The 25,722-nt window shown below is 30.9% G+C and overlaps 1 pseudogene; it reads right to left on the bottom strand.

The window, feature by feature from the left end:
• Positions 1-4,603: 4,603 nt before the first annotated feature.
• On the bottom strand, positions 4,604-25,124 carry LOC149235474 (GDP-L-galactose phosphorylase 1-like; annotated as a pseudogene).
• Positions 25,125-25,722: the final 598 nt, after the last annotated feature.

Genomic DNA, 25,722 nt, shown 5'->3' on the forward strand with positions numbered 1-25,722 from the left:
AGTCATCCAACTTGTTATTTGGGATCAAGTATTTCGAGTTTGTTGGGGCATTTGATAAACATCTAATTTATAAATGAGACTACCATTCCACCCAATGACTGAATGCCCTTAGGCTTTTTCATTTTCTCATGCCTTCCCATTAGGATTGAACTTATTAATAATACTATTTATTAGTAATAATATTAATAACAATATTATTATTATTATTATTATTGTTAGTTATATATATATATAAAATATGCTAATGCTAATAGTGATATGATGATATGAAGATATTATAATATTAATAATATTATATCATTTTCTATCAAATAGATTATGAATCACAAAAGTTTAAATTCGAATATTATATCATGTTAATTATAAGAGAGATTGGTTAAGATTAGTGATAAGATAAGATTAAGATTGGAACTAGAATGTGTATTTAGTTGTAATTTAAACAATCAAATTAACTAAAAAAAAGAAGGGAAGAGAATTATATTGGTGGAGGTTTGGAACTAGTACGAGGTATCATAGGGAGGCAATTACTATTAATTTCAATAAATTACCATTAATTTCAATAACACCATCACAAATTAATAACACCATCACTATTTAGATTATATAAATTTATAACATCTCTCATATATATATTCATTGTCTCTTCCTGCTCTTCCCTTCAATGTTGTCTCGAAAATAAATTCTCTTTTGAATTCAAAACATCAAAAATGTACGAACATCACCGTAAATTCTCTTTTGGATTCAAAACATTAAAATATACGAACAGCACCGTAAAGAATCCAAATTCTTTGTGTACAAAAACACACCTAAATATATATATATATATATATATATATATATATATATATATTTATTTATTTGTTTATTTGTTTAAATGTCACTATGTTTTAAACTATTACGTTATGTTCGAATATAAACAATTTACACACTACTGCTATAAATTCAACAACAGTTTAGTTGTTAAATGGCATGGACGACAAACATGCTATTGGTGAAGAATATCTTTGCTCAGTGTTAATGAAGTCATGTATGCAGATAAATTCATTGTCATTGGGGATTGATCAATAATGTAAAAAAGGTATGAAAATATTCTTATATCTTTGCACACAACCGTCACAAAATCAAATGTATATCATTGTGATCGGATTCATTTAATAATGTTGTAAGTAATCGTAAAAGATTTAAGTTAATTTAAATGTTGTAAGATTTTATATATGAAATTTAAAAATCAAATTGATTAATTTAAATAAAGTTAGATAACGTAATTTAAAAATTTAATTATTATATATGTAAAATTTTCATGAGTCGGTTATCTCATTTTTTTTTCTCCCATCCAATTCTCTTCATTTTTTCCTATCAATATTAATTTTCATATTTTATATAAAATATTAATTTTAATTAATTAAAATTAATCTAACTCACTTTAGTTTCAAGTCTAAATAAGTTAAATGTAAACTAAATTAAAATATTAGATATCTTCCTCACTCTACCCTCACCCTTCACATTTCGATCAACTTCCTCTCCAACATATTAAATACTAATAGTAAGAAACTTGATAAAAGGTATAACAAGAGGAGAATAATTTATCCTCCAAAATTGAATCACTTGCCACTCCATAAATGTAAAACAACTAAAGTAAATGATTAGATGTTTTCCCTATCGATTTAGATATGTATTTTTTGTATCTAAAAATATGTACAAAAGAGATAGATCTCCTATAGAAAAAGGGGTGGCTTTCATTAGATAGAAAAAATGGAAAGGTTTCAACAATGGGCTCAAGATATCATAAAGACATTGTAGCATGCCTAAATACCCACACTAGAGAAGATAAAAAAAATACGAACTACCTAAAATCATTGCACCCATGGTTGAGCTACTAGTTAATTATTTTTGTACTCTTGGTGTTTATTCCCTCCATAGTGTCAAGATTTTGGTTAGACCATTTGACCATACACCCAATATTATAAATTATTAAGTCTCTATCAATCCACCTCTATCAATATTTGTTTGTCTTACAATTATATTGAAAATGTCCACGTAATCTCGAATATATTTATCTGAGTTATACTAGCAGTTGCACGAGATGTTGCAAAGGGAATGTTGTAAGGTGATGGCATATGGAGAAAGAGAATGGATGAAGACATATGTGATATGTTACAATTTGAGCGAGAGAAATAACATGGTGTTAAAATTAAACTAAACTCCTATTTTTCTATCCTAATGGTTTGAGTTGCATTATTTCAGTTGAGGGAATGCTTAGCAATTTCAGTAGTGTACTTGCAGCCCATCAATGTGTTTTTACTTCACTTGATACTGTCTTACGCTGTACATCCTCTCCCATGAATACTCCTAATGATTTCCTATGATGTCTTTCTCTTTATTGAATTTTCATTCAAATGTACCAATTCAAATAACTAGAATTTCTTAGTGATATCATCAACTACCACTTGTTTTTTGGTCTATAATTCTCATTAATAGGCTTTTGGGAATAACCAACAAACTAGAGTGGTAACAACTTGTTTTGGCTTTGGATATTTCCTTCACCATCTTCAGGATTTCTAATTGACTTAACCTAAACTTTAAAAATCAACAGAGAGAGTGGTATTCTATTTTCTCCTCCAGTCTACATTGCCATAGTTTCCTTACACCTTTTTTTGTCTACAAACGCCTTTAAAAGGGTTTTAAGAAAAAAATTGAGCCAAAGAGATTTCCACATGTTTTGGCTTAAAGTGTTTCCTAGACAATATTCAAGGTTTGCAGGTGTCTTACCCTCAAACCTTAACAATCTACTTAGAAAGTGATATTTCATTTTCTCCTCCTATGCACATTCTGATTATCAACTTGCAGTTTTTGTTTAAGGGGCCATAATGAATCTAAATATTTGTTCCTTCAATAATTGTATACCTAAAGTTTTTGTTGAAGGAGCCATAATGAATCTAACTGTGACATTTTTTGTGTTAAAAATTATTGCTTTATGACAAATTTATGTGCTTGCAATTGTCAATTATGGTATGTTTTCGATAAATTGTAGTTTTTTATCACAACCTGTACCTATTGTATATCATTTTTTCTAGATGTAATTGTGTAAATGTGTGTGTCGTTGAACGTTATCAAAAATTCCTTTAACATTACTTTTTAATCTCCGTTTATATTCCTTTTAATTCGTATACATGGAATTGCTTACCCATATTTTATTTAATCATTGTTTGGTTTACCTTAGTTTAAAAATATCACATAGATAATAAGTGTGATAACTAAATAATATCACTTTGGGAAGGCTTGCAGAAAATATTGAGGCTAATTAGTTATATAGGCCTTTGGAAACAAGTGGTTAAACAATACCATAGTGACCACCTATTACCACCTATTAGTAGAGGATTGAATGTGGCAAAGGAATATAACTAGTACAAATGATTATATTATCTAAATAGCTTTAGTTATGGTTTTTACCCTTCTAGGAAACTGGCTAGCCTAGAAATTTGAAAATAGATGGGTTATGAATGTAGGTATGGATACTTTATTGAATCACTCTATGCCAAAATGAGTGAGGAGTTACTGGAAAATATGATTAGTAGCCAATATATGATCAATTAATTTTATATGTTAAAATTGATATTTAGAATTTCTTATAATCTATCTTAAAAATATATAAAAACTTTTCTCCATTTATACCTCTATATAATACATTTTATTAATTAAAATTTTGTATATATTTTTTAAATTTAATTTTAAAAACTCATTAAAAACAATTTCAAATACTCCATGTCTCTATATATATTTTATTGAGAAGATATTAAATAAACTATTGGTTTCCATTTAGGAATTGGATATCATATTCATTAGATTTTAATACTAATAAACTTCTCTAAAAACAATTCGTTATATGATATTAGTTAATATTATAACATATATATTTAGATAATGAACCAATTTTAATGTAATTGTTCTCATTTTCTTATTAAAATTATAAATAAACAAATTGCATTGTAAATAACACTTTTAATTAAAATTATTTTTTATTTTTTAATTACAACTAACATTTTTATTTATTTATTAAAAAAATTCCTTTACTTAGAAATAAACTTCATGTTGAGCACATATGGACTCACATATTTTTCTCATATCTTTTGGCCGGATAGCAAGAAAGCACCAAACTTTATCATAGCTAGCAAGCCCTTCCACACAGATGTATGAATCCTTAACCAAGAAATCAAACAAGTGTGATGTGTACAGAACCAAAATATCAAACCAGGTCTTACATATCCACCAAACTATATTTTTGGTTAGTGGCATTACAATTATACATAAAATCCCTCATTTGGAGAGTATCACAACAATACATGGAGAAAATGTGTATCGAATTCCATTGTGCATTACCAAAAAGGTGTATTATACATGTCTTCATCAATGGTATGAAAATGCTCATTACTGATATGCTTCTAAACCAAAAACATTGAACCCCCAAAGAAGCCATTTAGCTAAACATTTCCTGGACTATTGCTCAAACCTTGTATATAGGGGTATCCTCCTTTTGCAATGAACTTACCATTTAAGTTTTTAAATGCATTCATGTTTTTCCACACAACAGGATTAACTTGAGTGTCTAATATCTCTTGGTCCACTTCTCCCAAAGCTTGTTTTTCTGCATAACACTAGTTACATACACAATTTGAAGATGTTTAATAATATAAAAAATGATTCTACACTTGAAAAAATAAACAAGTCTCAACATAACCATCAATCTCAACTACATTGTTGCATGAGGGAGGAACAAATATTGGTAATATGCTATTACAATATACCTAAGGAAACAAAAACACCTTTTTGCCACAATTTGCAATGAGAACATTGTATGGTATGTTTTTATCTTGAATAACGATGAAAATGCTTCCAATAGTGCTAGAGACACCCTCCATAGTATAACCCTCTTCAAAAACCCAACCCCTCATTGGTTAATGGAGATGTTGGAAGATCCCGAATGCGGGTGACAACATAGGACAATGAGGTGGTTGCCAGCTGGGTTGGCGTGTGGCAAAATCACATGGCCTCCCATAGGGTGGCACAGTGGTCCAAAAATGACATTAACCATTGCCATAATTGCACCTCAAATGAACACTGCCACCACTCTATTAACCTCCATCAACCTCGGCTCAAGGTAATGATGCACTCTCAGGAAAATATAGCTTCTACTCTTGCCATTCCTCCCCACCAACCTCACCCTCTGCAATGCCTCTGCTCTCATGCCATGGTGGCACCCAACACCCGCACAACCACTAGGAGATGTTGTAGTCTTTATTGCTGCATCGCTTTTGGCTTGGGCATCCATTTCACCCATAGTCTAAATCTTCATTTTCTCATCCCTTCAGCCCTAGTTGCTCATCCCTCTACTGAATTGCCTGTTAGCTCTACTGCAACACTACATCTGACTGCGCCCAATTCGAACCAAAATTCACCTACAATTGCAGAAAGCATGGTGTGCCATAGAATGTGCAGCCGAAGAGGTGGGAACCGAAGGAGCTTGAGTCACTCATGACACTCTTCTGCTTTGGAGACTACCTCCTCTCAGGATGAGTAGCACATTGGCCACTACCCCAACATGTGCAGTGGCAGAGGTCACTTCCACCCAGTGGCCTCTGCAATGCCTCCTAACAGCTTCCCCTCCAGTTCTAGCTCCTCTCTCAGAAGCACTCCTCCAGCTCCGCCACCCCATTCCCAGCACGCCCAATTCATCTTTCGCTCTGCCCTGGACCAACCCCTCATCAATGCCACCATCACCATTAGCCTTTATGAGGAAAAGAAAAATTCTAAGGCACAAGACTCTAAGATTGGTGGTCGACTCATGGCCACTGAGGATCAAGGAGCAATGGGTGTTGGCTACACCAACGTAATGGGGCCCTCGAATAGAGTTGGTGGCGAAAGCACCATAGCCGGGAGTAGCCAAACCAAGGCCAAAGCGGAGCTGGCTCAATCAATTCATCAAGGTGCAGAGGAGCAGAGCCAAGAACAACAAACCAGATGTGCAGGGAAGGAAGTGGAAATGGCTCCGCAGATGAACTAGGTCATAGATGAATACTGCTGCATCATTGAGGAAGAACAACCGGAGTTACATCCAGGTGACATGGAGACTTCGCCACTGCCAAGTGGCGACATGGACGAGCACAGACGCTTCATCATGGAGGAGCACCCTCCGTCACCGCCACATACCTAGCTGCCACCTCGTTTCCATGTGTTCGATGACTGGTTTGTCACATTGTTGCCACTCAACTTGCCACGCACCTACCTAGTAAAATGCCACTCAACATGCCACATGTCTCAGGTTCATTGGGACTTTGTTCTTTAGTTTCTGCTTTCAATGGCTTTTTTGGGCAAAGCTAAAATTTTAGACTCTTAAGTTGGTTTTACTTTTTCTAGGCTCCTCAGTTACAATGATGCAAAATTGATTAATTTGCTAGTTTCCCCTGCGTGGCCAGCAAGATAACTATTTTTTGAGACACTTTGGTTAAGAACTAGTTTCCCGTCTGGGTAGTTCATTTTCTAGTTTTTTTGCTGGTTGATGTCTTTCATCTGGCATAGCTAAATATAGGCTTCAGCCTCAGTGTATGATATTGTTTTACCTTAATAGAATTAGCATAACTTAAAAAAAAAATGGAGAAGTTGGAAGATATTGACCCTGCCTGTCTCAGACTTCCATGGTACTCTCTTTATGGGTGATTTTCGATGGGGAAAGGAATGTTAAGGAAATAAACCTACCACATTGATTCATCATGCCAATTTGCACAATATTCAGATATCATAGTTGTAATCATATCTTTACACTTCAAAATTAGTTATTGAATCGAAAAAAATAAAAAAGATGTATTCTTTAACCTATTCTTATTTTTGTTCAAAGTTGCATCGAAACAGTTTCAATGATAAAAGATTCACATGTTTCAACTAAAATAGTGGAATTAAGTGGAAGTCTAGATGGTTTATATTTGCAAAGATCCGAGCTTGTTGTACACAAGATGAAAAAATGGGTTGCCAGCCTCGGGAGCCAAATCCAATGCTGACAGCAAGTTATTACAATCAATGCATTGGGACAAGAAATCAATTACTCTAGACACAAGAAGCACATACCCATATTTAATTGGACTCACCTTTAGTAAAACAAAGAATAACATCAAAATTGCATCAAAGTAGAGTAAAAGAAATAAAAAAATGCATCAAAGCACACTGAAAATTCTCAAACACTACATTGAAAGATCCTACCATCATCATTATTTATGCTTACATTTATGGAAATCACATTTGACTGTCAAAGGTAGGGGATTTTTCCAAGTGTTGAACTTTGTTTTCATTTCTTTCTTAAAAAGAGAAAAACACCTCTTCTTGACCTACTTTGGTGAAGTTGAATTTACTGGGGTCGAAGCCCTGCAAGACCTTCTCCACTTGAAATTCAGTAGGACATTTCTTAAGATGATGTCCTTCATTCAGTTGAGCAATGAAACCATATTTTCTAGGGATGATCTACAATTTATTACCCCCACATAGTCTGTGGATAGAATCCATGTTAAAACGTGTCCTTAAAAACATCACCCCAAAAGGCATAACCAAATTAATGTATGTTCAATAGGAAATTTCAAGAATTTGCATCACATTTTTCACTTTGAAATTTTATATGTTCCTACAATTTTCCATACTTTCAATGCTTTTATGGGATGTAATATTTTTAGTATGTATTAGGTTCCTGCATATAAAAAAATTCCAACAATTCTTAGTAACTCTCACAACAGCTAAATTGTTTATTTACATACAAATGAACATAAAAGGTGAGAAAGTGAGTGTATTGATTTAAATCCTACAAAGGGGTGTGGTACTTGTTTTCAAAATAGAGAAAACATGTGTATCAATATCACCTAGTAAAACCAAACATAATTCTAAATGAAACTGACATTCATGCCAACAAGTCAAATTGGCATGGATCACAAATTTTGTAAGCTTTGAGAAATGTAAATGGGAAGGATGGATATAACCCATACAACGAAGAATAATTGTCATCAGTATAGTCATTCCAAAATGTAAGTATGTCAATGTAGTAGTTGCATAGAAAGAAAACAAGAACTCCACTTCATAGATTAGAGAATTCACCCATCTAACACATTATTCTGATTCCTCATAATTATGAGTAATGTTGTGACCTAGAATAGAAATAAATGCAAGTCACTCGAACTCCTTCTCTGTGTCATAAAAATGTATGTTTATCAAAAATTTTAATTAAATAAAAGGTTTCATGTTAATGCTTTGTACACAAAACAAGTAAAAAATCATGGGAAGTCATCTAACGAAAGAATAAATATCAAGAAACTCTAATATTAGAAATGCTTCAATCTGCTAAAATTAAATAGAAAGAGATCCTCTACATGGAGATCAGGAGTTTGTCTTACATATAAATTATTTGATATTAATTGATGAGCTTTCTATAGATTCTCAATAACTCATGTCGCTGCTTTAGTGGTTTGTTCACCACTTTCCTTATGATATTTTTGAGGTCTTTGAGGTCTATGTTTTCAAGCTTTGCAAATGTAACGAGTGTCTAAACTGTTTTGTAAAACTGTACTTAATAATTTTAGGAATAATCAATATATCAACCCAAATCTACATAGTTATGATAGTATTTATTATTAGGGAATTTTCCTAGCTACATGGACAAGGCCCCTCATGTCCTTCATAAAACACTTTACTTCAACATGATAGAAAGTATTTTCACCTTGTATTAAAGACTATTATGGAGTCTTATTAAATTTTTTCAAGAGAAAAATGTAGATATATGGAGAAATTATTGAAATAGAGGATTCACCAACATTTTCTAAGTTTTAAAAGTATACCTTGAATTTATTTAGCACTAACTAGAAATTAAGATAATTTTATTTCTATTTCGTGCATTCCTTGGTAAGATTACATTTGATACACCCATTGTATAACATAATATAATTTTTTTCTTATTAATAAAAATTGATATTTATATTAGTATGTCAAAAACCATAATACAATGTTAAAGTAAAAGAAATAAAGAACTCATTTATAGCTAAAGGAAAATAAGAAAGCCCCTAGGTTAGATTCCACATAGAATTGCAATCGCTTGTAGTTCTCCTAATGATAATGTTTTTGAATAGTAATGATAAGAAAATGTAAATGGGTTAATTGGCTTATACACTTACAAATTATTACACCGACAATCTTGATACAATCATGATAGCTAGCTAGTTAGATAATTTTTATTTCAAATTTGAAGGATCATAGATCTAGAGAAAAATTCATGACTTGAGATGGTTTACCTTTTAAATTCCACAAATACAATATCCATATACATAAAATCCTTCTTAAGGAGTGCATGACCATGTCTTAGACTAAATAAATGGGTAAAAATAATATAAAATCTTGCTCTTCAACCCCAAGGCTATATTATTATAGTGGCATATCTATGTTTTAATTTCAATGCACTTATTTTGTTTCCCTTTATTTTATTTTATTTCCAAGCTTATATTCATTATTTCCTATCTTCTTATTAGGGATAGAAAAAATTCGTATTAAAAATAGCAAGAAAAAAATACATTTATAGGATATTTAGTGAAATGTCAATTGGAGTTATCCTTGCTCATTAAGAGGAAGGAATAGAATCCTCCCCACCAAGATTCAATTCCCACAAGTGGTAGTATTGACAACATGTGCATATAATAATGTACCTATGAAAAAAGAAAAAGAAAAAAAAATCAATAAAAATAGGAAATTTTGATATTGGAAGGATATATTAAGAGATGTTTTTTAATATATAATGAAACTAAAGTATTCTTTGATATACCATGAAATATTTTCTATATCATAGGTTCACTATCTGAAACTTTTTGACCATATCATCATCACCACTAACTTAAAAATAACAAAAATATTACAATAATACAATAATCATTAAAAAAAATGTCTTGAATATTTTGTACCACAAATTTAAGGAAAATACTCACATATTAAAAATGACTTTAAAAAATGGTTTCTATACAAAACGTTATACAATACTAATAAACAAATCTGGAAGTGGCTGGAGTTTTTTTGCTTCCCCTGCATAAAATGAGAATTAATACAAATTACTTTTGATAACTTAACAATATCTTACATGTTTTAATAAATAAATAAATTTTGTTGTTTATAATTAACACTAATTTATTTTTCTAATTTAAATTATTTAAAAGGAGTATTTTCAAAGTTAAATTGAATTAAGGTTTTTTTAATTAACATAAAAATATATAAAAATTATTATGGCTAAATCACTTTAAAAAAATATAAATTAGTTTTATAATCTAAATTAGAAATGTTAATTAATAAAATTGAGGTTTTGGATAATCAATTTAAATAAAATACATTAACCTTTTTAATGGCCTAAATAAAAAATGTAAAATGAAATTGTGTTCCTATCTATATATGTGGAAACACGAAATATACTTTTATTAGGGAAATTTTAAAATGCATGAAAAGAAAATTTAAAATCCCCTTAACATCATCAACATAGATGCATATATGAATCTTCTCTATTATTTACATAGTTATTTATATGAATTTTCTCTATAATATGTGGGTTATTGAGATTTGAAATGTATATCAATAAACTAAACAATTATAAATGCTTCAATCTGATAAAATTAAATAGCAAGAGATCCCCTACATGGAGATGAAGTGTTTGTCTTTCATATAAATTCTTTGTTAGTAATTGATTAGCTTGCTACAGATTCCCAATAACCTGTCCTTGCTTTAGCGGTTTGATAACCACTTTCTTGATGATACTTTTGAGCTTTTTGAGTTCTATATTTTCAGGCTTTGCAAACGTATGAGTGTTTAAAATGTTTTTTAAAAGCCTAGTTAATACTTTCAGGTATAAGGAATATATCAACCCAATTTTATGTGTTATGATAATATTTATTAGCAGGGAATTTGCCTACCTACATGGACAAGGCCCCTCTTGTCCTCCGTAAAACACTTCAACCTGATAGAAACTATCTTGACCTTGTATTAAAGACTATTATGGTCTCTAACTAAAAAAATTTGAGAGAAAAACTTAGATATATGGAAAATTACATATTGGTTTCCCTCTATAGTGGAGGCAAAGAACATTTTCGATGTGCGAGATAAGAAATTGCAAAAGCTCCTACCAAATTCATTAATTTTTTGTTAACTTTTGAAGGGTTTATTAACAAGGTTACAATTCCGACCATATGTGATGAAATATCAAAACAAAACAATCAACGGATGAATGTTTCCATTAAGGTTATACAAATTTAGATTTTAACCTACCTCTCTTTTCTGTTGTTAGTTCGAATCCGCGAGGATTTTTTGGATCATAAAAACTCCATCAACCAACCAAGGCATTCCAATGGCGACCATTGGGGAGATTGGAGAGTTTATTCTCATTCGTTGGTCACAACACTTACAGATTTAGACACTCTTCAACTCTGCTGTGAGATTTTTCATTTGTAGGAAAGCATTTAATATTATAGTAGGCATCTCTCGCACTTGCAAATTTGTGGATACTTTTTATCGTGGCATCCATTCTCAGAACACCAAGATAGATAGGATTGAGTTGTAGGATCTCCACCGTGGTTTTCTCCCTTTTTGTTTCCTTGGTTAGTTTCCTTGATTTTTTTTGTTGTGAACAATTTATTTACATCGATAAAATATGGCAAGAATTCCATGAGAAGAAGGTAGTTGATCGGCTTCTCAACGAGTCCTTCAAAATTCATTATAAATATGATTTCCTCCTCTTCCAAACCAAATCTAGTTATCATCTACTTGTAATTTTAATTCATTGCTTCCAATGGTTCAGATTCACGTTGTTGGTACAGGTTACCAACAACAAATAAATGTCTGATAACCCAACTAAAATAATGGACATGTCCATGATTGGATCATGTATCAAAGGCTTCAAAGATGGCGATGATTATGCAATTGTTGGGTATACACTCAATCCTAGAAATAATGCTCATCTACTGTACATTATATTGATCGAAAAGAAATCAATAAGTTACTCGTTAGATGTTAGAAATCGTATTTTTTGATAACCAACCCTATAGATGTTGTGCTGCTGGAACATACCTTCCACAGAACATTTTTGGTCGGTTTCTACAAATTGGTATAATGGGTTACATATTTTTAAGATGTGGTGGCACTGGTATTTCATTAGAGTGGCCGAATATACAACGGGATTCTTGTGTCATTTTGGTTCTAGTCTACTTCCATCCCTCCAGGGATTTCTGCCAATTCTAATCCAAAAGGTTTATTGCAAACCTTGCCCCAATTTAAACAAACATAGAATCACTATCACAAAAGAACTTTTGAGAGGCCAATGCACATCAAGAAGGAAACAAAACTTCTGCAATGTCTTATAATCAGAATACAATAAGGCTTCCCCTAATCAGAGATATTCATAATGCTTTGCAATATCTAAATATAATAGTCTTTTAGTGGAGTAGCCAGAAATACAGAGACCCTGCCTGCGTCATCTATGTTCTATTTTATACCCATCCCCTCCAGGGTTTTTTTGCTAATTCTAATCTAGGAACCACTCAAAATATTTCCCGAGTTGAAATGAAGCAAAACAAGATAGCAATTAATACAAGTCATACAAAAGTATTTTTTTAAGTTCAATGCACACTGAGGGGCATAACAAATAAATTCCACAATTCCAATCAGAATATAATGAGGCTTTCCTCAGTCAGAGATTTTAATAATGCATTTCAATATGGATATAACACATATGTTGCTTTATTCTTAACATTCACTTGTGCAGTAAAATGGCATAGTACAAGAACATATCAGCCTAAGTTCAACAAGACAGATTTGCATTGGGAGGGTGATAATCACATTTAGCTCAACTAGTAAGGACATTAAAGACCATGAAAATGAAGCATCTATTTGTGCTCAGTAGGATGCTCTTTGGCAAGTGCTTTATGTTGTCCGTTCAAAAATCATCAGCTTCTCAGTAGTTAAAAATAGTTTAAATAAATGGAAACCAGAAAGGAATTCAGTTTGGATATAGTTCCTTCCAACTACCTTTCCCTAGCATGATAAAATGGTTGAACATCCCCAATCATCTAACATGTAATCCAAAGGCCCAAAATGACGACAGGTGGGCTCTAAGGGAAGTTATTCTCAAAGGGAAACACTTTACCACCTAAATATAATAGTCCTGTAATGCGAATTATATAATACATAGAGGTAAGTTCTAACTTGGGTTCACGGAAACCCTCCAGAATTATTTTCTACATACTTGGCAATCACATTTGTTGAAGGAGCCTCATCTATTGATGAGGTGTCAACCATCTCAAGGTTCCATATATTAGGGTTTCTTATCCACGAGAGAGAAAGGGTGAGTTTTTATGGCAACTACTCTACTCCCTGGTGGCCTTCGACACCAAGATTACACTATTTCCCTTTGCAACTCTGGTTTTTCCTTCTAAAAAACATCCCCTTTGGCACTACTTCCTAACAAACAATTTGGAGGCACCCATCTCTACTCTGGTAATTCTCTGGTACCCTTCACCTCATTTACTAATTATAGGGAAAGGGTTTAGTCAATTGCTATCTTGCAGATTGGGAGCTCTGTAATGATACAGTTATTAAGCCTTGTTTTTCAAAAATTATCTCATGAATTAATTTTTTATTTTATTTTTTTAGCCTTACTATATTTACTCTTCGATTTGACCTGTTCTCGCATCTAAACTAATTCCCCGTCTCCTCATACTTTGTTTATATTCTCCCATGCCAGTAATACCCCTAGTTTCGCTGGGCTATGTCTAATAATATGACCTCGGTTCTTCACAGAGTGTAGAATTATTCACGACTCCAGGTTTTATTACAGGCCATTTTTTTTGGTTGTATGACTCTTGCCACTCCAACACCTCACTCTTGCTACTGAGAACTTGACGGGGTTCAACTCCAATGATTCGAACCTAGACCACCAAATTCTATCTTCCCAGGTATTACATTGTTGTATTTCAATCTCCGATAGTTTATGATATTGGATAGTGGAGATTCTGGCTAACTTTCCTCGGATGAGGGTTGTCACAGAATTAATAGTATTGGTTGCTTATCATTTCTTTAAAGTTTAACACTTCATCAAGGGAAAGATGGTCGTGTTGTTTCCAACCATTTTTACCATCACACTTTGCATTTATTTTATTTACTTATTTTTACCAGGGTACTAACCCTATCATTTTTCCCACATACAGATTGAAATTTCAGACACGCCAAATATTCAAGTATTGATAATCGTTTCTCTTTCTTTCCTTTCTATTGGCGTCCTTTCTTAATCCTCTTTGTTGACTAGTCTCCAGGGCTTCACTGATAGTTTAGTTCATCATGGAGTCCCTTATTCATTGAATTTGGAGTTTGGCATTCGATTCCTTAATCACTTGGGGTTTTTCCTCCTCTAGGTCCTAAGCAAGCATTTGTTTAACTTGTTATAAGTCTCATCTTCAAGACCACCCTCAAACGAGTTCTATGGTTTAAACTAGTCATTTGACCCACGCCCCATTAATGGATTAATGTAATCATCTATCTATTTAGCACTTGACATATTTCCACCCAGTTAGGGTTTTCATTGTGATAACTATAATTTACATGGCACAACCATGCTCTTCTAAGCAAACAATTTTGCAGTAGTTTTTTTATTCTATTTAACAATTAATACAATTTCCGTGGAGGTTACCTTGAGTTTTATGTGTTTGCTTTTCTGGAAACTCCAAATTAAATAATTTTAATAATGTTCCATTGAATAGTCTCCTCTAGACTCATACCAGTTCCATTATTTAATAATGTTGTTACTGTCCCTCTGTCCTCTATAGTTGCAACATGCTTCCCCTGTACATATTCTTTTCCTTGCATATTTCTTAACAGTAATTCAAGGTAGTGTATACCCCTATTATATGGTTTTATTCATGAAGCTATGTGATAGTTATCAGAATTTTCACTTACTGTTATGTTCACAAAATTATGTCTATTTGGGCTCTGTATTTACAACTAGACACAAAGCCATTGATACAAAGGTTTACTTGTTAGTCTGTCACTTAATCAGAATGTATGGGAAAGATTGAGGGATTGTTCTTAGGTTGCTACAAATATTATTTTTTATACAATGGAAGCAATATGAATAGTATAGAATTATTTTTGTGCTCGGTACTTTCCTTAACTTGCATCTTCTACCATTCAAATTCACAGGTATTGGAATATGAAAGTGATTTCATCTTCTTTTTTTTAACTATGATAAACCAGTTACTCTAGTTATTTTTCTGGTGAATAAATACTACGATGTATAGTTCCACACATGGTTTATTTTCCTTCAAATATATAGTTATGCGCTTGCATGGTCGTTTCCATCAATTTATCTGACTAGCTTTATGTTTCTTATTCGTTACCTTATAAATATTATTATCCAATGTTAGTATAGTTACAGTGTTAGGAAGGACTCAACTCTACCTACCGAGACCTGTCATATAATTGGGAGAATGTTGTGCTAATGATATAGAATAGGGATTGTTCTGGATGCTAATTCCTACTTGCTAACTAGAACTAACCCTAGTTCATGTTGCTCATCATTAAAACTTTCTCATGTTAACACTATTGCACTCTATAGTTTGTACCAACGATTCTATTTTCGATACAATTTTATAATTAATTTTAGATGGAAATTAGTATATAATGTTGTGGCTACTATTTAACCACTGTAGCCTGAAACTAGTCTTCTCCACTAGTTTAAATAATTTAATAGAAATACCCATACACAAATATTTAATTAGAAATATATGTATATTTCAACCCAACTTGTTTCATTCCCTTTCAAACAGGAAATAATTATCACGAGTAACAAGTTAATATTTATCTTTTCTTAACTATCTGACCAACTGGTGAATCCCCATGCTATATATAAACATGAATATGCTATTTTTTCATTGATATAATATATGTATACAATTTTTTGGCGAATCTTTCACTAAATTATAATTTTTTGTTAAATCTTACCTAATTTTTCACTAGGTTATATGTTATTGCAAATTCTTGACTAATCTTCTAAAAAAATAGAAAACAATGTAAAATATTGGTGATTCCTTGATAATGTATAAAAAATATATATAATAATCAGAAAATTATTTAGTTGCATTATAATATACTAATTTCCATGTTTTGGTAAAGAAAAATTGCATGTTGCTCTAGGTTTTTATTATACACTATTGCAAATATTTTTTCATGTTTTTATCATGTTTTACCACACAGGTATTATCACATCCCAAGGGGATACTAGTTGGAAAGGCACCCCCAAAGGCATGTGATGTTGAACTAAAGAAATTATTTTGCTCAAACTTGTTCTTGATGCATTTGGATAAGTCAATCATGTTTAATGTAATTCCTATTTTGTAGGCTTCACATGAAATAAGGTCTATGAATAGCTATATCAAAATCATGAATATTTACATGACATTCTTTTGTTTTCTCATACATCACTTTTCTAAAAGGTAGATACTTCTCCGATTCCTCAAGTTCAAATAAACCAACAACTTTAAAATACGATGCTTCCTCATCATGTTTAGGTTTTTCACTTTATTTTTGGATCATAAGTATTGTAGTAGTTGTTGCACTTTATTCTACAATTGACAACTATGATAATTGTTGAATTGGTAAAAAATTATTTGAAATGGCATAAAATGAAAAATGAAAATTAATGGAAGATAAATATGTATTAAAACTTAATTTCCTACATGATGAAAAAAGAAAGACGGTAATAACACAAACTCACTAAAATACTACAGTTGGTGAGCTAAAAAATATAACAAAAATATAAAGAATAACCTTTGCATGTTTATTACTTCGAAAAATATATCACAAAACAATTATCATCAAGGGATTTTTCACTTCAAGAATGGTAGTGCACTAAACAATATATCATTCTCATCTAATAACATGTAATGATTTTATTGTATTGGAATCAAAGTATAATTACATTAGTTGAATGTGAGTCTCATGATAATAGGACTCTATGATGAACACATAGGATCCTAGCGCATAGAGCATTTTTTCTCTTTAGTTAACTAAGCAGATCTCGTTTTCCTTTCTTAACAAACAATAAGTATTTTCAAAGAAAATATAAAATAAACATACTAGATTCTAAAAGGCAGAGATTCTTTTGTGGCACCGCAAAGTGAAATGAGAAAAAGACATTCCTTAAATAATCAAATATATAAAGAGAATAATTTATCTTTTATGGATCAAATTTCTCCTAATTTCAAGATCATTCTTTATAAGATTTAAAGATCTTTTCCATTCCTTGGAACCCATTTTCTTGTCTCATGGTTAACACCTTTCTATTACGTTTATATTCACTTTTCATTAATAAAATCACTTCATATTTGTTGTGTCATGGTTAACACCTTTCTATTACGTTTATATTCACTTTTCATTAATAAAATCACTTCATATTTTATTTCTTTCTTTTTCCTTGATGATGTGTGGAGTGTCCACTCGAATATTGGGCATTTCAAATATTGACACACAATTTATTCCAAAAAAATATCAACAATGGTTGAAAGTGTTAATGATGAAGTGGCCTATGATAGAAAACCTTTTGAAAATGATAAATATGATAGGATTCTTGTCAATAGGTTGATTCATGTATCATGTGAGTTGCCACAAGACATCAACTAATCGAGTAATGCCAAGAATGCTGAAGGAAACTATCCATGTATGAAAACTAATGATGCCAACATATATGAATTGGAATGATTGGAGTAAGGATTCCTTTAGGCATACTTTATATATTCATTTATTTATTTTTACGATGGAATGCATGTATGATAATTATACGTAGGTGGGATATAATAAAGGAAGAAGCTTTTCGTATCGCAAGATTGTTATAATCCTTTTGATTCAACCACGAATTAGTATTTCATGATTGGGTCACATGAAAATGAGTGAATGGGTAACATAATCATGTTATGAATTTGTATAAATCATGAAAGTGAATTCCAATAGAGCTAATGTGTGAGACCATATTTTTGATGGATATGGAAGGATATAATATTGCACAAGTGTCCAATTGTCTCCCTGCTTATATTGGTGTTGTAAACTTTAACCTTTTTGCAAATAGTGAGGAGAAACTATCGAGGAGAGGGTTCCTAAGGTAATATAGAGTAGAGAAGTGAAGATCCTTGTAGTATTCCTAAGGTATATATGAGAGGTGACTAGATGATGCGTTGAGGTGTTGGCTAGACCTTCCAACTGATGATGGTGGAATACATGGTATAGAAATGTAGTATTTTGATATCAAGCGACAAAGATAGATTGAGTAGATGTGATAATGAGTATTGGCACATTGGTTTATTGGAATAAATATTTAGCTTCATCTTTTAATGGTAGGTATTTTAAGTAACCCATGTACATTGAATCATAGTTCCATTTCATAAAGCATGATTAACAACTAAAAATGATTGAATTATTAGTTTGATAATATTATTCTGAGAATACCTCATGGATGGTAGTAAATATTGAATGAAAGGATTATGTGCATAGATACTCACTTATACTTGGTTGATTGAAAAGTTTAGGTTGTAGGTAGAATGGTCTCAAATATTAAAATGAGTGTAATTTTATAAGAAATATTAGGTGCTATAACACACAAGAGCCAAAAACTATGAGAAGGAATATCATATTTATGAAATATGATATTATTTATGAATTAGACATGGAATTTATAAGTTATATATGAATATATATATGGTAATTGTATGAGTATGATAGATGGTAGATGATGGCTATTGAATATGGAAACCCTCGAAGAAAGGCCATTGCTATGACAAAGGAACCCTGTGATTACCACATGTTATATACTACTAGTGGATGTCTAGTAGTAAGTTAGTGCTCTCCTTACACGAGAAGGATAATGAAATTAATTATTTCCTATGGAAGACATTATGTGGGATAGATGCATATCCATAGAGATAAGTATTAAATACAAATAAATACATATATTTGAATAGATTCTTACATCATGGAATTGAGAAATCTTGTGCATAAGATAAGTGTTTCTTGATAATTGATATAATATGTATGCTTACTTGATTACTAATGTAGGCATATGTTGGAATGTTGAATTTTGGTGGTAGAGCAAGATAGTGAATAGAATGGCACTGCAAATACAACTAAAGAATGAGGAAAATAAGTGTTGTTAATGAGAAGAGAATATTTATTATTGTTTTATTTGAAGGGGGATATGATAAAGTGTCGTAGTATTGAATCCCTTTGATTAAATATACTTAATTATGATTAAATGTTCAATTTTGTTTAACATGTATATTTTAATTACCATGCCTTATTTACACCATGAGGAAGAAATTTTATGGTACATTGAATAATGTAAGTATTATCTTTCTTGAATTTAATAAAATAATAGGGCTACCTAAGATAGGATCACATAAAAAAGTGGTTATGATAGCAGGAGATAGGAAAGGTCGGAGGATATGAGTGGGTTCTACATGCTGAATAATCCTTAGTTTTCCATTTTTCAAAACATTACTTTGTTTCCTTCATTACCATTTTCCGTACAAAAAATACAGATACAATCATCGAATGAATGTGGTGGTTGTGGATATGTATGTGTTCCACAATTACAAAATCAATGTGATATGTACCTTCATCATGGGAATTGTGAGAGGAGGGGTAAAACCTAGATTTTCTCACATTTTCTTTGAAAAAAATCATGTCCCCACAATAAGGGGGGAAATGAGGTCTCTTGGGGTGTTGGAGACGAGGAAATTTTTTGATTCATTCATTCATCATTTTACCCCCCCACACTTTTGGTTGAGGGGGAGGGATAAAATCATGATTGGATGTAAGAAATTGAGTACATAGAGGCAATGATTCATGTAGCCTTAGAGGAATGTATGTGAATAGTTGTAGGGAAGAAGGGATGATTCATTATTGGTAATTATTGGACTAAGACATGAAACATAGTATAAATCAATGATCACCTAAATGATATAATTAGTTTTGGTTCTAAGATGAATGGTGGACGTCATTTTTCATTCATATTAATGATGTGTGATCATTATGAACTCATGCAAATAATATTGAAGAGGGATGCATGGGGCTAGACACAATAGAGAAGGAAAATCATATGGAAGAGAAGCAGGTTATACGAGAGAAAGAAATAGAGGGAGAGGTAAATTCATTCTCTCTTGGTTGAAGCTAACATCCCTGAAAGTAGTTTTAGAGGTATTGATTTGTACTAGGAGGTTCATCAAGGAATGATAAAGACCATTTTGAATTCATGTGACGAGAACTATAAAAATATGTATAGAATATGAAAATAGATAAGGAAGAGATTCAAATGGTTAGAAGTTAATTCCTTGGAAAATAAGTGAAATCTAGAGAGGGAGAATATAGAGAGATTCAAAAATTGGGTTGGAAAGGGATCCAAGAAATATATCAAGCTATTTGATGGAGAAGCCATGTTTAAAATCTAAGGAGGAAATCATAGTAGGGGTTGAGCAACCAAGCAAGGAAGCCTTTAAAACTTGAAAAAGTTCAATAACTAAGTAAATGTTGTTGGAGTTAATGGATAGTATCTACACCCTCTATGCACACATAGAGGGAGAGATTAGAGACTTTTGAGGGAATATTGAGTAGATAAGGAAGGTATTCTCCTTTTTATATGTAAGAAAGTCAATGTGTCACCAAAATAGTTGTGTTGTTCTAAGATAGGTAATCCTAAGATAGAATGATTTTACATAAAATGTTCTAATTTTCCTTAGTGTTATCATAGCCTTGATTGGGGTAGCCTAGTATAAAAAAAATAAGTGTAATACAGTGTATGGTTGGGTGGAACACTTATCTACGTAAGTTCGTGTTGGCCTTGAAATTTCAAATAGATAAGTTTTTCCTTTAGTTTCTTTATTCAATTGATTAACACAATGAGCTTTGCTATGTTATTTTAGTATTTCAATGTTGAATGTTGAATATTGCTATACGTTTACTATTTCTTCATAATGGGAAATCAATGTTATATGTGCCAATGTAATTCTTGTACATGGAATTTTATATGATTGTAAAACATTTTTACTAAGTACCATTATCTCTAATTATTTTGGGATGTGAGTGGGCCATTAAATCGATATTATGGTTATAGGATACCATTAGGGAATAATAAACTGTGTATGGAGTATATGATTTCTTTGCTAATGTTATGCATGAAACTAGAGGTATATATTCTACCTCATCTACTTAATCATACTCATTTAACTTGTAATCATTTTTTATTAAAATAAGAACTCACTTGTTATGCACCAAACTAGAGGTAAAACAAATATAATGTAAAAAAAATTAGATATAAAATATAATTGTGTGAGGAAAATTTTGAAAAGACATAGTTCCTTTATACCCCAGGGTTTTGAAAACTAGGTTATCCATCAAGATTGCCCAAAATTCTTATTGAGAGTGATTACAGTGATTTTTTTCTTTGTATGTATGCTTTTATCTGTGGGATATGAGGATCAACTCTTTAATTAGAAACTTGACTCACTAATAACAAATTTGCACACACATGATCAAATTAGTGTACACGTACATGTTTGTGTTAGTTTAGATTGGATTTGAATCTTCCAGAGTATATGTACATGTTTATATTAGTTTAGATTGGATTTCAATCTTGGAGAAAGAGTATATGGGATGATTTTTTTCTTTGTATGTATGCTTTTATCTGTGGGATATGAGGATCAACTCTTTAATTAGAAACTTGACTCACTAATAACAAATTTGCACACACATGATCAAATTAGTGTACACGTACATGTTTGTGTTAGTTTAGATTGGATTTGAATCTTCCAAAGTATATGTACATGTTTATATTAGTTTAGATTGGATTTCAATCTTGGAGAAAGAGTATATGGGATTTTTTCAGGGGAGGAAGAAAATTTTGTAGCTCCAAGGAAAACCTCTATTATAGTGAAAATTTTGACTAAAACATTTGCACACAACAGATGTGGAAACCTAATATATATATAGACACACAAAGACCGACTGCAATTTTTCATTGTTTAAATTGTATTTTTGAATGTTAAAAATGAGTTAAATGTCTTCAAAAGTTACTCGGGGACTTGGATTTTGTAAATTACATAGCTTAAACTTGCAATTCTAACACATCTTTGCTTGATTTCAAATAAAATTGACCAAAAAATATTCTTAAAAACCGACCACAATGAGACTACTTAAAATGTTTTAGCCAAGAAAATTATTTTTATAGTTGCTTCATATAATGAATATATAGTATTTTTTAATCATATATAATATAAACACATTTAAATATTTATCTTCAAATATTTTTTCTATGGAGTATATTTACCACATTAAAATGAGTTTACTGTTATTAATATATTTTTTAATACATTTCGATATTAATTAACCCTCCATATTAAAATATTTTATTTATTAGTCACACTGAATATATTTTTAAATGTTGCATTTTAGTTTTATATTAATAATTAAATAAAATACATATGTCCTCAAACATTTTTACTTTTAATTACTCCTCTTACAACATTGAAATGTTTTATAATGATCAACATTAAAATAATTAGTACATTTCAATATTAATTAACCCTCCATATTAAAAAAATTTATTTATTAATTACATTGAATATATTTTTAAATGTTGTATTTTATTTTACATTAATAATTAAATAAAATACGTATATCCTCCAAACATTTTTACTTTTAATTACTCCTCTTACAACATTGGAATATTTTATTATGATCAACATTAAAATAATTAGTAATTTACCCTCTCTCCATATACATATGCATGAATTTGAGATTGATATAAATTATTGAACATGCATATTTAAAAAAATTATTTGAGTCATGTACTAAAATATTTTTAAAATGTTTTTTAAGTCTAGTGTCCAAATATTTTTAGAAAGTAGAAGAACTATACAATTTGTTATACTAAAAAAAATATTTATTATTATTAATTTTAGTTACTTTATTTCTCTATAAAATTGCTATAAGATTCTAATAGTTCATATGGACATTGAAATATTTTAATTATGGTTGACAGTAAGGGTATAACATGTGGATTCACATTTTTATAGCCTACAATTTTTATTTACACTGAAAATTTTGACTAAAAATTTGCACACAACATATTTTATCTCTCTCTCTCTCTCTCTCTCTCTCTAGATATATATATATATATATATATATATATATATATATATATATATACCACGTGAATGAATAAAATGGATTCAATGTCTTCAAAATTTACACGGAAAAAATGATTAAAATATTTGCGTAGAACATATTTAATCCCTCTAGAAACCTAATAGATTTTTAACTTATGCACACACAGCACATGCAATTTTATACAAAAAAATCCATTAAAACATAGACTTACTTGTACCATTGTACGTTGATTGTTGACTTATTAATTCAAATTCTACAACTTTGTGGACAACCCTCGTATATGATTCTGACTAAACATATGCAAAATGGAAGAGAGAAAGAGCGTTATTCAATCTTTAAATAGAAATCACAATAAGAGACTTGAATTTTTAAATAAAAATGAATTAGTCTTTTATAACCATTTATTCCAAAAACTGAAGGTCATTTTATCGAAATTAATCCCAATACCAGAAAAACCTTTTTTACACCAAATGGGCAAGGAAAATAATTATCATAAATACATATTATTCTCCTAATTTCAAGGGCTAAATTTACTTTTTTTATCCTACCTCTTAAAATAAGGTGGGCTAACCACCATGCCAAATTTTTTTATAAAATAAATTTGAGGCAAACTCTGATACAAAATATTCACCCAATAAAAATTTAAAACCCCTTAATTTCACCCACATAACCTCTCCACTCTCTCCACTTTGAAGTGATTTCACTATACCTAATCTGGATAACCATCATGCTTTTCTTTCTGATCCAGTGCTTTCAGGGTAACCATCGTGTTTTTCTCTCTGAGCCAGAATGCGCCAAGGTTCAACCAGGATTACTTCGTCTGGTTATACCTACATCCATAATCACTATGATCATTAACTTCCATTTGTCAATATATATGGATGGATATATATATATAATCCTCTTTACAAACACTACCAGTTTTTATTTATATAGCTAACAAAGATCACCATCATTCATCACAACTTAGTATGTACTCTTTAAGAGTTGGCAATATCATTATAAATTCATTATTGTAATTTATTTTAACTGCCCAATGGGTATGCCAATTGGAAAATACCCCACCATAGGGTTCCACTATAAGCTTCCAACCAAAAAGGTATCCATTCTGCTTAAACAATTTTCTTAACAATAATAACATGTTCAACCATATATTACTTTTTACTCTTTATAAGAAATTACTAGTAAATTTTGTACTACTAACATTAGTGTACTTTATCATAATTCAAATGCTACATACACATTAGTCGATCATGAATAAAGATTAAGGTAACTTCCTGTTCATAGTCAATATGACCATATGTCCAAGTAAACTTAGTTATGCACATCTCAGGCTACTTTTCTATTTTTCATTAGTGCCACCCAAGGGTATATATATTTTTTTCAAATTTGGCGCCTTGTCATATTTATATTATAGGTTATTAATGTAGTTTTTACACCATTTTTCTTCTGTATATCATCATAGGATTTCTCCATTTTACGCTTGTATGCATATTGACTATCATATACTTGTCATGTTACTAAAATATGGTTATGTTCTTATAAATCATGTCACATTCACTTCCTTCAAAAAAAAATATTGATGTGTAAGTTTTGATGGAATATTAATAGAGAATAAATCTACTCCAACCTGAGAGTAATTGGTTATCTTGTTATCTTCTCATATAGTATCCATTCTTGTCATCATAACAAGGAAGGGCTTCTCTCTTTATTCCCATGATGGACTACAATCGATGATCTGTTTCTTTGGCACCATCATACTTTTATGGTGTCAAACATGTCACAAAAAAATATTATTGATCTCTAGGGTAATTAATTCAACTTACCACTTTCACAATAACTAATATCTTATCCTTTGTGAAAGTTGGCCCCATTATGTCAACATCATTTATACTATAGTCATTTCATGCAAGATTCAGGGCTCCATAATTCAGTTGATTTTATTTATTGTATCCTTTTTCCTTTGATCTTTCTTCAATAGATCATTACAGTTAGAGACACAAGTTAGTAATTTTACAAGAATGCAAGGGCAAAATCTTGTTAAAATCAACAAAAGCTAACCAACAAATTACACCACAAATCTTTCTAGCATTTCTATTTTTTTTATCATGTGCCATACTTTTCTTTGATTACCTTTCTTGACTTATTCACTTATTTCCTAATCACATCCCCTTATACTCATTATCAGTCCTTTAGGTTAGGTTTGGAAAGCAAATCCCTTAGGGTGTTAATATATATACTTTCATTATTGGGTGCACTATATATATTTATGTTTTCTCATGTTGTCCTTTTTTTCCATTATGATACTACCATTGTAAATTCCCTTCTTTTACATCCATGAGGTATAGGAACTCAAGTAATTCTATATAGCTACAAAATTTGATATAAAGTCGATATCCTTACAAGTATCAACAACATTGTTATAATGTCCTTCTATTCTTGCTTGATGTCACAGAGAAACCTAGATGTTAT

This window comes from Pinus tabuliformis, chromosome 8, assembly GCF_031772625.1.
Source record: "Pinus tabuliformis cultivar Carrire ecotype Pingquan chromosome 8, CPIR1, whole genome shotgun sequence".
NCBI classification, from domain to species: domain Eukaryota; kingdom Viridiplantae; phylum Streptophyta; class Pinopsida; order Pinales; family Pinaceae; genus Pinus; species Pinus tabuliformis.